Source organism: Tupaia chinensis, unplaced genomic scaffold (genome assembly GCF_000334495.1).
Source record: "Tupaia chinensis unplaced genomic scaffold, TupChi_1.0 Scaffold000274_1, whole genome shotgun sequence".
NCBI lineage: Eukaryota > Metazoa > Chordata > Mammalia > Scandentia > Tupaiidae > Tupaia > Tupaia belangeri.
The window spans coordinates 853,063-868,455 of NW_006159756.1; the positions used below are offsets into that span (position 1 = coordinate 853,063).

Sequence of the window (15,393 nt, forward strand, 5' to 3'; positions counted from 1 at the left end):
TGGCGGCGTGACCACCCCCCCTCTGGGGGGGTGATTTCTCGCTTTCTGTCTCTATGTCTCTCTCTGTCTGTCTGGCGAGTGCACACACCCTATAGCAAAAAAACCTCTCAAAAAAAAAAAAAAAACCACTGAAGTCAAGAGAGCCATGAACTCCTGATGCTAGACAGGCAGGTGGAACATTTACTATTGTATTTATTACGCTGGACTACGCATGTCTGTGCTCACTGGACAGAGTTACTAAAGGTCAAGGTCTATATATATTCAAGTTTCTGTTCCCTAGGAACTAGACTGGTGCCTAGATAGAGTAAATGCTCAGTAAACTATTTAATGAGTGACAAAGGCTTGGAAGTGGGGAATTTGGGACACATACAAGAAGCAATATAATTTGGTTGGTTCAGGTACTCAAAGATAACGAGAAGTAACACTGAGGCCAAATAATGGATGCTCTGGAATAGGAGGTCATGAAAACCAGGCTTTATTTTGTAATTGATTGGATGTAACTGCAGGTTTGAGGCTTGGGAGAAATAGAATATGATCGGCAATATAATCACAGTTATTGATTAATATTTATGACCCTTAAAGCATGGCACAATTATAGCTTCTGAATCATCTAAGAAGGATTGTATTGTGCTCACCATGGGAGTTCTATCCTGATAAGTACATTGTTATCTATTGTCATTCCTTGGCATTGGTAATCTCTCTCAAATCAGATGGTAGTGATTCATCAAATGTTTATTGAATATCTTCTGTATCCCAAACCCTAAGTTAGGTACTTCTATAAATGTTATTTTACTCTTATGAAAAAGATTAATTTTATAAATCAGAACATCAGATTTCCAGACTATGTTGGACAATGAGTATAATATTTACATATCATAGGATCTCATACCAAAGATCTCAAAGCCACATACAGGGTTATGTGAAGTTATGTTCATTTTTTAATGAAATTGCTTCCATTCAAAGGCAAACTACACAGCTAGAAACAGAAACTCACCTTCTATAGTTGGAGTAAATGAGACCCAGAATGACTTAGTAATATAGCAAGGGCCACCAAGAAAAGGAGGATAACAGACTCTTAAAGTCAGAATTCCCTGCAGCTCTTGCTCGGTCTTCTGTTGGCTCTGTAATTTAGACATAAACTTTACCAGCTCTGAAATGTGATCTCTGTACAACAGACAAGTGGAAAATTGGCCATTCAGCAAAACACAGTGGAAGGGAAACACGCTGCTGAGTGAGTTTCATCATTTATTACCACACTGGTCCTAAATTTTCACACCTAATTAATCAAGCTTGCTCTGTAATCACTTTTCTCCATGTAGTGTCGGTGGATTTTACAGCTGCAGTTTTAATGAGCTGCTGTTTCTTTTGACATTTGGAAATCTAATATGGAAAAATGATTCAATGACTTGTAAAGACCTTTCATATTATGTGTTTAGCCGGGTGGCTTTCCATAGCCCTTGGAGTGAGCAGGGGTCTACGCATACTTCCCATATATGTTCATGCCCATACAGAGCAGCCCGGTTCCTATGGAGTTACTGAACAGATGTAGCTGGCAGCTCAGGGAGCTAATGAGAATTGATATAAGGCATTGAAAACACCTAGGATATAGATGGGAATTTGCAACATGACTTACAAGAAGATGGATTCGAAAACTGATAAGCTCGCACAACATGCTAATAATTGGGGAGGCCATCCCATATGAGGAAGCAGAGCTATCAGTGTGCTGAGGAGAAACAGACTCACTACAGATAGGGAACAACTATCGAATTATAGAACTAAAACAACTATTGAGAGAGAAGGCAAGGGAAGGGAATATTGCAATATTTCCACTTATAAGGAACATTAATTAATATTCTATAGCCTAGGTAATCCTTGTAATTACTTCTATAAGAGTGTTTTGCTGAGAAAGGAGAGCCTGGAGGAAATACACATGTCAAAATACATTATTCCTGAGTGTGGGGCACATATGGATGAGGCTAAATTGGCCTTCTTATTCCCTCAGCAAACCCCGCAGGAGCTCTAAGATTAAAGACTGGCAGTCATTGCTCTATCAAGCTGTTCCTTCCCAGGGATTTGTGATTCTTAAGCTGGAGGCGGCAATCTGGAAACAGGACAATTGCCTGTGAATTTTGCAGGCACTTACCCCAATACATTGAATGAAATTAATAAACAATTGTTCCTTTCCAATCTCATGGTATTCATGAACTGCTCTTGTCATGTGGCTCTCTCCAGCGAGTATGCTGATTTAATATTTCCAGGATCACACCCTTTCTCTCTCCCACCCTGAACTAGATGCCTGTCAAATTAATTGGTAACTATTTGTACAGTCCACCTATCCCTGCTTTCTTCTTTGTGGTCTTCTTCAGTTCATCAAGTGAAAAATTCTCTGCTATAAAATCAAACAATCAATTTTGGTTGCTAGGAGGGAAAACATCAGTCCAGAAAAATTGAAGCTGAAGGGTCAGAATTTGCTAATGCCATTTCAAGCTCAGAGCTCATAAGTATTCTGAGGTACAAGGGAACTTTGCAAATAGTCTGAAAACAAACTGAATCAAAGAATTGGCTCTGTGGTAGATGGTATTTCAAAATGGCACTACTGAAAGAGAAGGTTAGAAATAATACATATGGTATCTTGTGTTGTATTTAAAAAGTACATGTGTACACAGATACCCCCAGTAAATGTATGACCTAGGTTTGGAAAGGAACACAGGGAACAGATAATAACTCCTACCCCCACCCCCTGGGGAGAAACAAGATGCTAGCAGACAGGAAGGATGGAGGTTTACTTTGCATTCCAGGTATCCTTCTGTTACTTTTAAATTTTGTTCCATGCACATATATGTCTTATTAAAAATAAACATCTATTTTTAAATGGCAGTTCTCACACCAATAGCTAAGCCAACTAGCTCTCAGTCTCAGCTCCAAGATTGAACACGTGTTCCTTTGCCAAGAATGCCCACTGTCCTGCCTTCATCCTTCATGTAATTCAGCTCTGGACTATCCCATTCCTAATACTCCCAACTTAGGAATATTTTGGGGAGATCCTCCAGTCCATTGTTCTCAAGTATCGGTCCAAGAAATGACTGAGAGTAACAAAAATGACCTGACTGGGGTTTCCTAGCTTTCTAGAGACATGGTTAGAATCAAAATCTTTTTAGAAACCACCTCATGTATTTCTAACTTTTCTTACCCCAAAGGAGCAAGTCACAAAACATTCCTTCTAGGTAAGTCTTTCAAATCCACTAGAAGTGAATTATTTCCTTTCTGCAGCTCCCACCCAACATCTCCACCACCAATCTGCTGCTTTAATTGCTCTACCATTCCCAAGAACCCCCTTCCCTGTATGATGAAGGAATCTAGAGGTAAACCTCTCATTGGTTCAGGGTTCCCCCGTACATCTGTCCCAGGAGAAATTAGCCTCCAATCAGGGCCCTAAACACACCGAGGAGAACTCAGAGCAGCTGTGCTTCCTGCTGCTGCCAGTCTGCAGGGATTTCTGAGTCTCCCCTAGCAGCTCATGAATTTTATAAACTAACCTCATTGTAACCAAACCATGAAATTGCAAATTTAAACCTTGTCAATAAACAAAGACCCAGAGGGGGCTAATGCAGTTTGGCATCTCCATTGCCACCCAAGCCACAGCCTAGAAGAGCAAGCTCTGCATTGTAAGGCACCCAGTCCTGGCTCCTAGACCCAGATGTGTCAGAGAGAGTTCTGGCCAGTCAGCAGCTCCATCCATATGACCCAAAAGAGGCTTAGCCTCCTGGACCAAATCCAGAGTGGGGAGAATTACAAGGGCTGAGTCTGTCAGGTCTTTGTCTGTTCAGTTGTGGTAGAAACCTCCTAACTAGTCCTCAGGTTTTTCGTCCCTCAGTTTTCCCTCTCCAGATCTGAAATTCATTAAGATTGGGTATTTTTAAGAGAAGCTTGAAACTCTTTCTCATAGCATTTCACATCTTCTGTGATCAGGATGCTACCAACTTGATCAACCTTGACAACCAGAAATCCCCATTCTCTTCAGTCAAACGCAGCCTCAAGCTTTTCCTGCCTAGCCCTGTCCACTCCACGGGGACTTGGGTTGCCGTGCCTCCACTACATCAGTGCTGTGAGATCCTTCTGCAAACAGCACCCGCCATCCCAGGACCTCATCCCACACAATCATATATCCGATTAAATCTCATTTACTTTCTGCTATGGTTTGAATGTGTACCCCGAAAATGTATTCATTGAAATCTGTTGAGCCATTGTAATGGTACTGAAAGGGTGGAAACTTAATCTGATTATGGTATTGAAAGCTGGGGGCCTAGAGAGGTAATTAGGACTAAGACCATCAGGATAAGGCCCCCATGATTGAAGCCTGGTGAGTTTACAGGAGAGAGAACATAGGCATAGGGAGAGACATAGACACCCACGTGTGGGCTTGAACTCTGCTCAAGGTCCTGTCATGGGTTGCTCTGCACTGCCTTGAGACCCTGCAGGGAGACAAACACAACAATAAGACCCCAACTGGATGCAACTCCTTGACCTTGGAACTCCAAAACCAGGAGCCAAATAAACCTCTATTCTCTATAAATTACCCAGATTTGGGTATTTGTTTTATTAGCAATACACCAGACTAAAGTGCTTTTTAATAGTTAAATAAAATAGCCTCTGCCTTGATGATTCTTTCATGATTTCAGGATCCACCTTGCGCACTTGCTCTCTTAGATTTGTGTCTCCTTCCCCTAGACTGTGCGTTCTTTACTGGCATGGCCTTATTCCATCTTGGATTCCAAGAACCCAGCACAGTACCTCCTAAGTAATTGTCACTAAACAAGTAAATGGAGTAATGGAGAATAGTTCTGGAGTTAGTCTGACTGGGGCAGAAACCTCACTTCGGCCACATCCTAAGTACCCCTGGGCAAATTAGTTAAGATCTGATACACAGCGATGATAATAGGTAATTCATAGAGTAGTTGTAAAGATAGATAAGCTAATACAGGTAATGTGTTTAGCAGTTAGAACATGCTTACCAAATGTCAACTCTATTGTTATGCTCAACTACATATGAGCTGTGAAACCCTGGCTGAGATTTTATGTCCTTTCTAAGTCTCAGTTTTCTCATCTCTAAAATGAGAACAGTAATAGCTTCCAACAGTTTGGATTCTTGAGTATACTGAATACTACTTAATGTCATAATTCGTAAAAAGTACCTAGCAAAGCACCAGACACACAGGAAGAATGTACAGTTACTATGAAGAAGGACTCTGAAAAGGCTTGAGAGCCTCTGCACTCAGCCCTTAGAAGGAAAGAAGCAGTAGCAGAAACAAGAGCCAAACTGAAAGGGGATTTCTTTCAGATGGTCACATCAGCTGTGAGAAGCATTTGCTACTTGTACCACCACCCCCGTCACCAGCACCTGTTTTCTTCCCCCAGGCAAGCAAGGGCTGTTCAAAATCAGAACAAATGACAAGTTTCTTGCAAAAGGAAGGAATAAAGCAGCTGACAGGCATCACCCAGAATGTTAGAAAATGGATTGAGAGAGCCTGGGCCATAGTTTGGGTTGTCCGTGGCTGTAACGTGGGCCCGAAAACTTCTTGTCCATGTTCCCAAAAGCACCAGTTCCTCTGTGGGTGAAGTGGGAAGAGCCCCTCATTAAGCTAATGGTCCACTAATTCATTTCCAGGTGAAGAGGAGGGACCCATAGAGCGGCCTCATTTGCCTTGTCTAGAGGCTCATTAAAACAAAGGGTGGCAGGTTCTTGAGACAGAGTTGGCACTGACAGCTGCCGGCTGTTGGGAAGGCAGGGCAAGTCAGCAGGGGATTCCAGCGAGACGGAGGCTGATGACACAGCTATCTCCGTGACCGGTGCAAGCACGGACCATACGCAGACCCAGAATATGCCAGAAGAGCAGCATGGCAGAAATGCAAGGTGCTGGTGCCACACCCCCGAGAACCCTGACTGGCTGTGTGTTTAAGCAAATGTCCCCTAGAGAGGCCTGAGCAAGTAGGATTGGCTTGTTTCCAAAATCTGCCCGAGAAGAGCTTTCCAGTTGTTGGTCCTTCCTCTCATGCCTCTTAAGAGTATTTTTTTTCTTTTTTTGGCCAGAGTGGATATGTACTAGCCAGCGACACACACACACACACAGAGAGAGAGAGAGAGGAAGGGAGGGAGGGAGGAAGCACCCTCCATGGGAAATGGTCATGCCACAATCCATTCTTCTCCATCTCTCCCTTCTTTGGGGATTTGGGGCACACATGCACAGGTACACAACATGTTCCTCAAGTCACCAGGTCCAGGACTCAAACTGTGTAGTTAGCCATGTGAGATCCAGCTGCCTCAACCAACACACCACCGCTGGCTCCCTAATTAAATTAAATCTCCCTGGAGATTTCCAGGAATGTAATATTTTTATTACACATATTTTATTCACATAGGACCTTATCATGAGGATGCCTCTAGTCACAAATAGTTTCCAAGAACATTTTACATAAGAACATAATATTTCAGTTAATAGCTGTCACACATAGTCCCTCACCTCTTATTCAAATTTTTTCACGGTTTCACTATTTGTACAAGGCGTCTTCAAAACAATTTATGGGAAATATGTATTATAAAAATGATGTGCCTTAATTTCAAACTATAAGATTTTGCACAAAATCAACTTGTACTTTAGTTTCATTTTTTTCATGAGATTTTGAAGTTCTCCTGTACTTGTGATGTGATGAATATTGTGAATTGTGCATACATGTTTCGCTAGGCTGCATCCTAAGAAGTAGATAAAAAATACTTGGGAACATTTCTTTTCTTTTTGTTATTCCATGGGGTGCATAAGCTCACTGGGGAGAGCCAGAGAAAGGGAGAGTGAGAAATCGACATCCAGGGGGAATGACCACATCCTATCCCTTCTCCATTCTCCTTCCAGGATGTTAAGCATGCACACATGCCCAGAATGATTTTCAAGCCGCTGGATCCAGGGCTTGAACCATGGTTGGCCATTTAGAAGTCCAACACCCTAACCACCATGCTACCTACTGGGTCCACTTTGGAACATTTCTAATCCCTGTATTGGACTGACAACTACAGTGAACCACAGCTACCACAGCCATGCAACAAATAGTATTGAGCACCAGATTTTCTAGCTTCTTATATTCTGCTTTCAATTCCATGTTGTTACCTCAGAAACACCCATCACAATTGGCCTACTTATTCATCTACAGATGGATACTTAGGTGACCTTTAACTCCACCACCAATGAAGAAGGATACAATGAATTCCTAGAGTGTGTGCTTTTTTTTTTTTTTTTGTCATAGGGCCTATGTGCTCACAGGAGAGAGACATAGATAGACAGAGAGAGAGAGAAAGTGAGAAATCACCCCCCAGGGTCATAGCCATCCTGCAGTCACTTCTCTATCCTCCACTCAGGACTCTGGGCATATACACACACACACACCTGGCATGACTTCCAAGCTGCTAGGTTCAGGACTCAAACCCCAATCGGCCACATGGGAATCCAGCACCTTAACCACAACGCCATCTGCTGGGTGCTTTTATAAATTTACACATGAGGTTCTCTAGATTACACAGCAGGGCTTGGGACCTCTAAGTCCTATATGCTGACTAGAATGTCTGCAGTGGTCTCTAGCCCTATGGGCAATGTCTAAGCTTCCCCATGTGGCTACATCCTCACCAACATTTAGTATTATGTAACTTGGACATTTTTGCCAATCTGACAGGTATAACTCGGTAGCTCACTGTTGCTTTCATGTCCTTTTCCCGATCTACTGGTAAGCCTGAATACCTCTTTATTCAGATTGCTAGTTTTTTTGGCTCCTGCTTCTGTGAACTGCTATTCATATCCTCTGCTCATTTTCTCTTGGTTTTCTCAATACATTTTTCTGATTGCATTGTAAAACTTCCTTGTGTGTATTATATGTTAATCTCTTGTCGATATAGCTTTTATTTTGCAATTATTTTCTATCAATCTGTGACCCATCTGTCAAACGTGTCTATAGTTTCATTCACTGATCAGAAATCTTTAATTTTGCATGGTCAAAGGACTAGTTTCTTACACAGATACCAAAAAGAAAAAAAAATAGCTAAGATGATCAATATAGCTACAAAAATAATGCCAGTGTAACAAAGGCAACATTAACCAAGTCAGCTGCACAGTGAGAAAATATTGTAACATAGATTATAATTCACAACATACACTGAGAAAAGGATTGCTACTTCTTCATAGTCATTGAAATAAGACAACTAACTTAACAGAACAGAACAAATGCTATAAAAATATGCAGAAGAGGAAATATAAACATCTAATACACATGTAAAAAAGATGCAGATTAAATCAAGGCGATGCAATTTTGAGATCATCTGAATGGCAATAATAAATTCAAAGGTATAGGTTAATAGGGATTCTCGTACACTATTTGTGGGATTGCAAACTGTTCCTTCTGGAAGGCAGTCAGATGGTATTGATTCAAATCTAATATGTGCATAAATCTCTACCCTAGTATCCCCTACACAGTGGCTAATGTTTATAGCAGCATTGTTTGTAAAAGGGAAAAATTAGAAATGACCAAAATGATCATCAATAAGGATAAATAAAACAAGTTCTTATGTACAAAGTATGGGCTGTTCTGCATGAGTTAAAGTGAAACAAAAAAAATTTTGAGAGATTTTTGCTATAGGGCACATGTGCTCACTGGAGAGACAGAGACAGAGAGACAGAAAGCAAGAAATCACCCCCACCCCCACCCCCCCGCGGGGGTGGCCACACTGCAATCCCTTTTCCTCCATTCTCCTCTCAGAATTTTGGGCACAAATGCACATGTGCCTACCATGAGTTTTAAGCCACTGGGTGCAGGACTCGAACCACAGTTGACTATGTGGGAGTTGAGCAGAGTAACCATTATGCCATCTGCTGGCATTTTATAGGCACTGACATACATGTATCTTTTTATAAAGTAACAATAACAAAGTGTAGAATATGTATAGAAGATGAGTAAGCAAACAAAATGAAAATGCCACAAAAACACAATATATGTACAAATGTTATATAAACACATAGGAAAGCTTGGAAGAAGCTACACCAAACTCCCATCCTTTAATGAGAATAGATTTGAGAAGAGGACCAATGGAGACTTTTACTTTTTCTGTGGTCAATTTGCTTTTTAACAATAAGCATATTTTCACATTCTACTTACATGAATAAAATAATTTTTAAAATAATTTTAACAAGTCTAAATTAGTTAATTCTATGTAGGTCCTTTTGGAGCTGAAAAATACCATACAATGGCTCAGCATAATTAAGGAATCAGATTTAATCAAATTTTAAGTACCTTCTGACATTAAAATTCAATTATTACAATTGCTACCTAACTTCTGAGTTCTTTAGCCCAGGCCCAAGTAGAAAGCTGGAAATGATATTCATCCAATTTGGGTTCTAAAATCCAAAGCTTCTAGATTGCTTTAGTCCAGGGGTCAGCCAACCACAGGACACATTAGCTTGCAGCTTGCTTCTGTGTGGACCCCAAGTTGGAAATGGATTTTACATTTTTAGACCGTTGAAGAGAGGTGCTGCAAGGCAGTGCAGTGGTAAAACACGGCACTCTGCAAGGCCGGTGACATGGGAAGGTTCCAGGTTTTCATCCAGAGACCTCCCTGAGTATAGAGGGCAGGTGTATACCTATGATCCAAGGCTGGCTAAGGCCAAGGTTGGATTCTGGCATGAGGCCCTTGTTGACAGGGCTGTCTGTCTATCTCTCTCTCTGTATCTTCTCTATCCCTCTCATTCATGAAAGAAAAAAAATCTTTAAATAGATAGAATATTTTTAATTGCAAAGCATTAGAAAAGTATGTGAAATATAAGTACTGGCATCTATAAAGTTGTATTATTTAGAACATGACCATATCAATCCATTTCCAAATTGTCCATGGCTGCTAAGAGCAAAATCAAGTAGCTATGACACTGTGTGACCTACAAAGTCTGATGTGTCCACTGTCTGCCTCTTTACAGGAAGTTACCCCCCCCCAGGTTATCTTTCTGGCTAGCACCTTACTTCCTGGATTATTTTAAGCATCCCACACTAATTTGCCATTCACATTTGCTCTCCACATCAGAGCCACCAAAGTTACCATTTATAAGCACGATATACAGTTTGGGATGTGACATTTCTTTCTCTTTCTATCATGCTTAACTCATCGTCTTTGTTTCTCTTTAACACCGAAGGAAATTATCTTCTGAGGGAAAGCATAACAGGGTATCACCTCCCTCGCTTTTCCATCCTTGGTGGAGTCTCATCACAGTCCTGAGGGACTAAACCCGAAGCACCATGACAGACTTTGGCAGAATAACGCGGTATCTGAGATGCTCTGCAGCCAACACCCAGTTCTAGCAAGAACTTTTCATTGCTGAGTGGGACCTTGGAGGAGTGGAGGAGCAGAGAAACCTCCTTGTAACAATGCAAGTACGTACAGACAATTTGGAAGAACATTTTAGGGAGTTTGATAACACTCTCAAGGCCATCATTAGGTCTTTAGGTGTCCACAAGTTTAAAAGCCCCAGTCTTTCAAGCTTGTTTACAAAAGCAGGAGATAGTCTCCCCATCTTTCTATAATTCCATAACCTGAGTCTTTTTTGAGCATGGGAAGGAAATAACACTTACCGTGAGGCACGGAGGAGCCTGGAAAGCCTCTCTGCTCCACTCCCACCATCGCCAGTCAGTCACATCCTCTGGATCTGCCTGATGGACCCGGAACACTTGCCTCCTTTGGTGCTTCATTTGCTGCATAAAAGAGAAGAATCCAGGGAATTATAATAATTATGCATAAATAAAACTGTCTAATAACAACTGATCTAAAAGATTATAAAGAAGAGCTAAATTATCTGGGAGGAAATTTGACTGAAAGTGGGTATGCCCTCACACTGCAGGATTAAATGAAAGGTTATGAATCTAGAGGTGCCTAGGGAGCCCAGACCTGGCTGTGTGCCAACACCACCTGAGGAAGAGCTCCAGAAATCCAGGCTGATGGTCCCATCCCAGACATACTAAATGAGAACCCCTGAGAGAGAAATCGAGAATTCATGTGCAGACATATGCATATGCATAGATATATGCATTTTTAAACAAGATTCCCTGATGACTATCCAGCCAACACAAGTCTGTAGACAAGCACAAAGAAATCTCTGAAACACACACTTAATATTCAGAGGTAGGGTGGTTCAATAAAGAGAGTCGTGAACAAAGAGTCAAATATCTTGAGTTCTGGCTCTGTTCCTGCCATTAAGTTGCTGTGTGACCTGGGATAGATCTCGTTTACTTCTCTGGGCCCTGCTTCCTTCACCTAAACAAAAAACATGGAATGGAATGAATACTATCTAAAGGCTTTTTGATTTCCCAAATTCTATGACCTCTTGTCTAGCATCCTCTGTAAGTCCCACTTCATGGAAACACTGTATTACAAGCAAGGTCTAAAACATGTAAGTCATAGAGCTATGGAGGCATGCTCAGATACAACCCGTCCTCACTAAGTCTGGAGAAAGTGGGTTTAGGAAACAACCATAGCACGACAGACAGAAATTTATCCGGCCCAAAAGGGATGCTTTGAAGTGTAACATAAAACAATATGGTAGTGAACCTACAACGAAGTTTCAAAATGTGTGAAGCAAAAATTGACAGAACTAAAGAGAGAAACAGACAAACAATAAAAGGTAGATCCTTGAATAACCTCGATCTGCCTGATGGACCAAGAACACTTGCCTCCTTTGGTGCTTCATTTGCTGCATAAAAGAGAAGAATCCAGGGAATTGTAACAATTATGCATAAATAAAACTGTCTAATAACAACTGATCTAAAAGATTATAAAAAAGAGATAAATTATCTGGTGATGTGTAGAATGCCTAGGCAAAAGCTCAGTGCAAAAAGAGAAGAACAATGCTATAAGCCAACAAAACCAATAACCATCTATGGAAATATTCCACCCAAAAATAGCCGAATATATATGGAAAATTAGTGAGACTAGACCACATGTCAGAAGCATAAAACAAGACTCAGTAAATTAAAGGGACCAAAAGCATGTAAAGTATGTTCTTGAACCAAATAAGATAAAACCAGAAATTAATATCACAAGGAAATTTGAGGTACTCACAAATATATTGCAATTAAACAACACAATCCTAAATAACCAAGAAGCCAAAGAAGAAATCACCAGGGAAATTAGACAATTTTTTTAAATAAATGCAAAAATCAAAACTTATGGGAGAGCTACCCTTAAAGGGGAAAGTGCAGCTATAAGTGCATATATTTAAAAAGAGCGATCTCAAATCAATAACCAAATCTACTTTAAGAAACCAGAAAAAGAGGAGTAAATGAAACAAAACCAAGAAAAGAACATGTACATTCAATGGGTAATAGAAAAACAAGTAAAGAAATCAATAAAACCAAAATTTAATTCTTTGAAAAGTTTAACAAAATTGACAAACTTTTACTGAGACCGACCAAGGAAAGAAAGAAAGGAAGGAAGGAAGAAAGAGAGAGAGACACAAATTGTTAAAATCAGGAATGAAAGAGAAGAAATTATTGCCAACCCTATAAAAATAAAATGTATTATAAGGAGACCTTAATGAATACTTATATGTCAACAAATTTAAGTAACCCTAGATGAAATAGAAAAATTTCTAGAAGCACACAAACTACCAATAGTAATTCCAAAAGAAACAGAAAATCTGAATAGACCTATAACAAGAGATTGAATTAGCAAAAACAAACAAATAAAAACAAAAGAAACACACGTCCCCAAAAAAGTTATTTACTGTTCAATTCTATGAAATGTTTAAAGCAAAATTGACATTAATCCATCATAAACCCTTCAAAAAATAGAAGTGGAGCAAACACTTCTCAAATCATTCTGTAAGGCTATTATTACCCTGATACTAAAAACAAAAACATCTTAAAATGAACTACAAATCAATATCCTTTATGAAGATGCAAAAATCTTCAACAAAATGCCATCATACTGAATCCAGTAACATGTATAAATGAGAATACACCGTTACCAAATGCAATTTATCCCAGAATACAAGGTTAGCTAAATATATAAAAGCCAGTCATTATAATCCACTTTCATAATAGAATGAAGAGGGGAAAAAAATGGACAAAGAAAAGGTAGTTGACAAAATTTAGTAACTTTTAATGGCGAAATGCTTGACCCACTAGAAACAGAAGGTAACTTCTTCCACCTGATTAGCTTATGTATGAAAAACTGACAGCTAACACCATACCAAATGATAAGAGACTGTTTTCCCCTTAAGATCAGTAACAAGACAAGGATGTCTTGTCTCTATTCTTCTTTTTAAAATTGCATTAGGAGTTCTAGCCTGATTAGAAAAGAGAAAGAAATAAAAGGCATCCAGATTACAATAAAAATGTAAAAGTATTTTTATTCACAGAAATGGGATTTTTAACATTTTTAAATTCTATACCAAAAATCCACTAAAAAGTATTACAATAAATATACAAGTTCAACAAAGTTGTGAGATATAAAATCCATCTACAAAAAAAGTATTCCTATACATCAACAATATACAACCAAAAGTAAAATTAAGAAAATAATCTGGTTTAAAAAAAATCAGCAAGACTATAATGCTTAGAAATCAACTTATCAAAATAAGGTACTACTTGTACATTGAGAACTACAAAATATTTTTGAAAAAATATTTAATGAAGCCTAAATAAATGGGAACATATTCTATGTTCATGGAAAGGAATACTTACTCCTGATAAGATGATAATACTCTCCAAATTGATTTATAGATTCAATAAAATACCTATCAAAATCCAAGCTGCCTTTCTAAAAGAAATTAACAAAGTCATTTCTAAAATTCATTGTAGATGAGAGACCCAGAAAAGACAAAATGACCTTTAAAAATGTTCACCTGTTGAAATATCCATTTTGTAAGACAAATAATAATGTGATTGAATGTATGGAAGAAAATTAAATGAAAAAAATTAATAAAAAAATTAAAAAGATTAAAAAAAAAAAAAGAACAATGGGGAGCCAGTAGGTGGCAAGGTGGTTAAGGTGCTGGATTCCCACATGGCTGACCATGATTCAAGCCCCAGACTCAGCAGCTTGAAAATCACACCAGGCTCAAGTTCATGTGATCCCCAAATCCAAAGGAGAATAGAGGAGATGAGACTGAGGCATGACCATCCCTTCTAGGGCATGGGGTGGCAATTTCTCACTTTGCCTCTTTGTCTTTTTCTAGTGAGCATGCACACCCTATGGCAAAAATCTAAAAACCAAAAACTAAAAGACAAAAATGTTGAGAGATGGATTTACACTTCTTGTCTGTAAAGCTTACTGTATGTCTACAGTAAAAAAAAAAAAAAAAAAAATGATACTGATATTCAAGTAAACATACAGACAAATGTAATAAAATTGAGAGTCCAAAAATAAAGCCATATATTATGGTCAACTGACTTTTGACATGAGAACCAAGATAATTTATTGCAGAATGAATTTTTTTTTTTCAACAAATGGTACCAGGACAACGGAATATCCACATATAATTACTTGGACCCTTACCTCACACCATATACGAAACATTCCAAAGTGAATCAAAGAACTAAATGTAAAAGCTAAATGTATAAAATTGTTGAAAGAAAACAAAGAACTTGGACTTGATAATGGTTGTTTAGATATAACACCAAAAGCACAAGCAACAAAAGAAAAAATAAACTTGACTTAGCCAAACTTCAAGAATGTGGGAGCTTAAAATGGTTCCATCAAAAAATAATTTAAAAAATCCACAAAGTGAGAGATATTTGCAAATCAGATATTTGATAAAAGCTTTATACACAGAATATATAAAGAACTGCTATATCTTATTCTTTTTTTATGCCTCAGAATGTGTACTTGTAGGACAGAGAACACGAACACACCCCCAAAAGAGCCTGGTCACATCACAATCTTTTTCCTTCCAATTCTTGATCCTGCCAGGATCCTGGGCATGTAGACATACACCCAATCTGTTTCTCAAACCCATGAGCCCCGGACTCAAATCCCGATCACCCATGTGGGACCTGGTTTCCTCTGAGCAGTACCTACTCACTGCTACAGCATCAGCCTGAGAACTGTTATATTTTAACAATGAAAACGACAACCCAATTTTAAATGGGCAAAGGATTTGAAAAGACATTTCTCCAAAGATACATAAATGGCTAATAAGCATATTAAGATATTGTTAGCATCATTAGTCACTAAGAAAATACAAACCAAAACACACCCACCAGGATGGTTAAAATCAAAAAGTCAAATAATAAAGATGTGAAGAAATCAGAGATCTCATACAATTTTGATGGTAATGCAAAATGGTGAAGTTATTTTCTAAAACAATTTGGCAATTC

General features: G+C 39.0%; 1 long non-coding RNA gene across 1 annotated transcript in view; it reads right to left on the reverse strand.

The window, feature by feature from the left end:
* LOC114008026 (uncharacterized) overlaps nt 1–10,764 on the reverse strand; it is a 28,486-nt gene extending 17,722 nt beyond the window's left edge. Inside the window, exon 1 of the long non-coding RNA XR_003549592.1 lies at nt 10,651–10,764. This is a non-coding gene — a long non-coding RNA (uncharacterized LOC114008026). The remainder of the gene's footprint in view (nt 1–10,650) is intronic.
* Between the last annotated feature and the right edge of the window lie 4,629 nt (nt 10,765–15,393).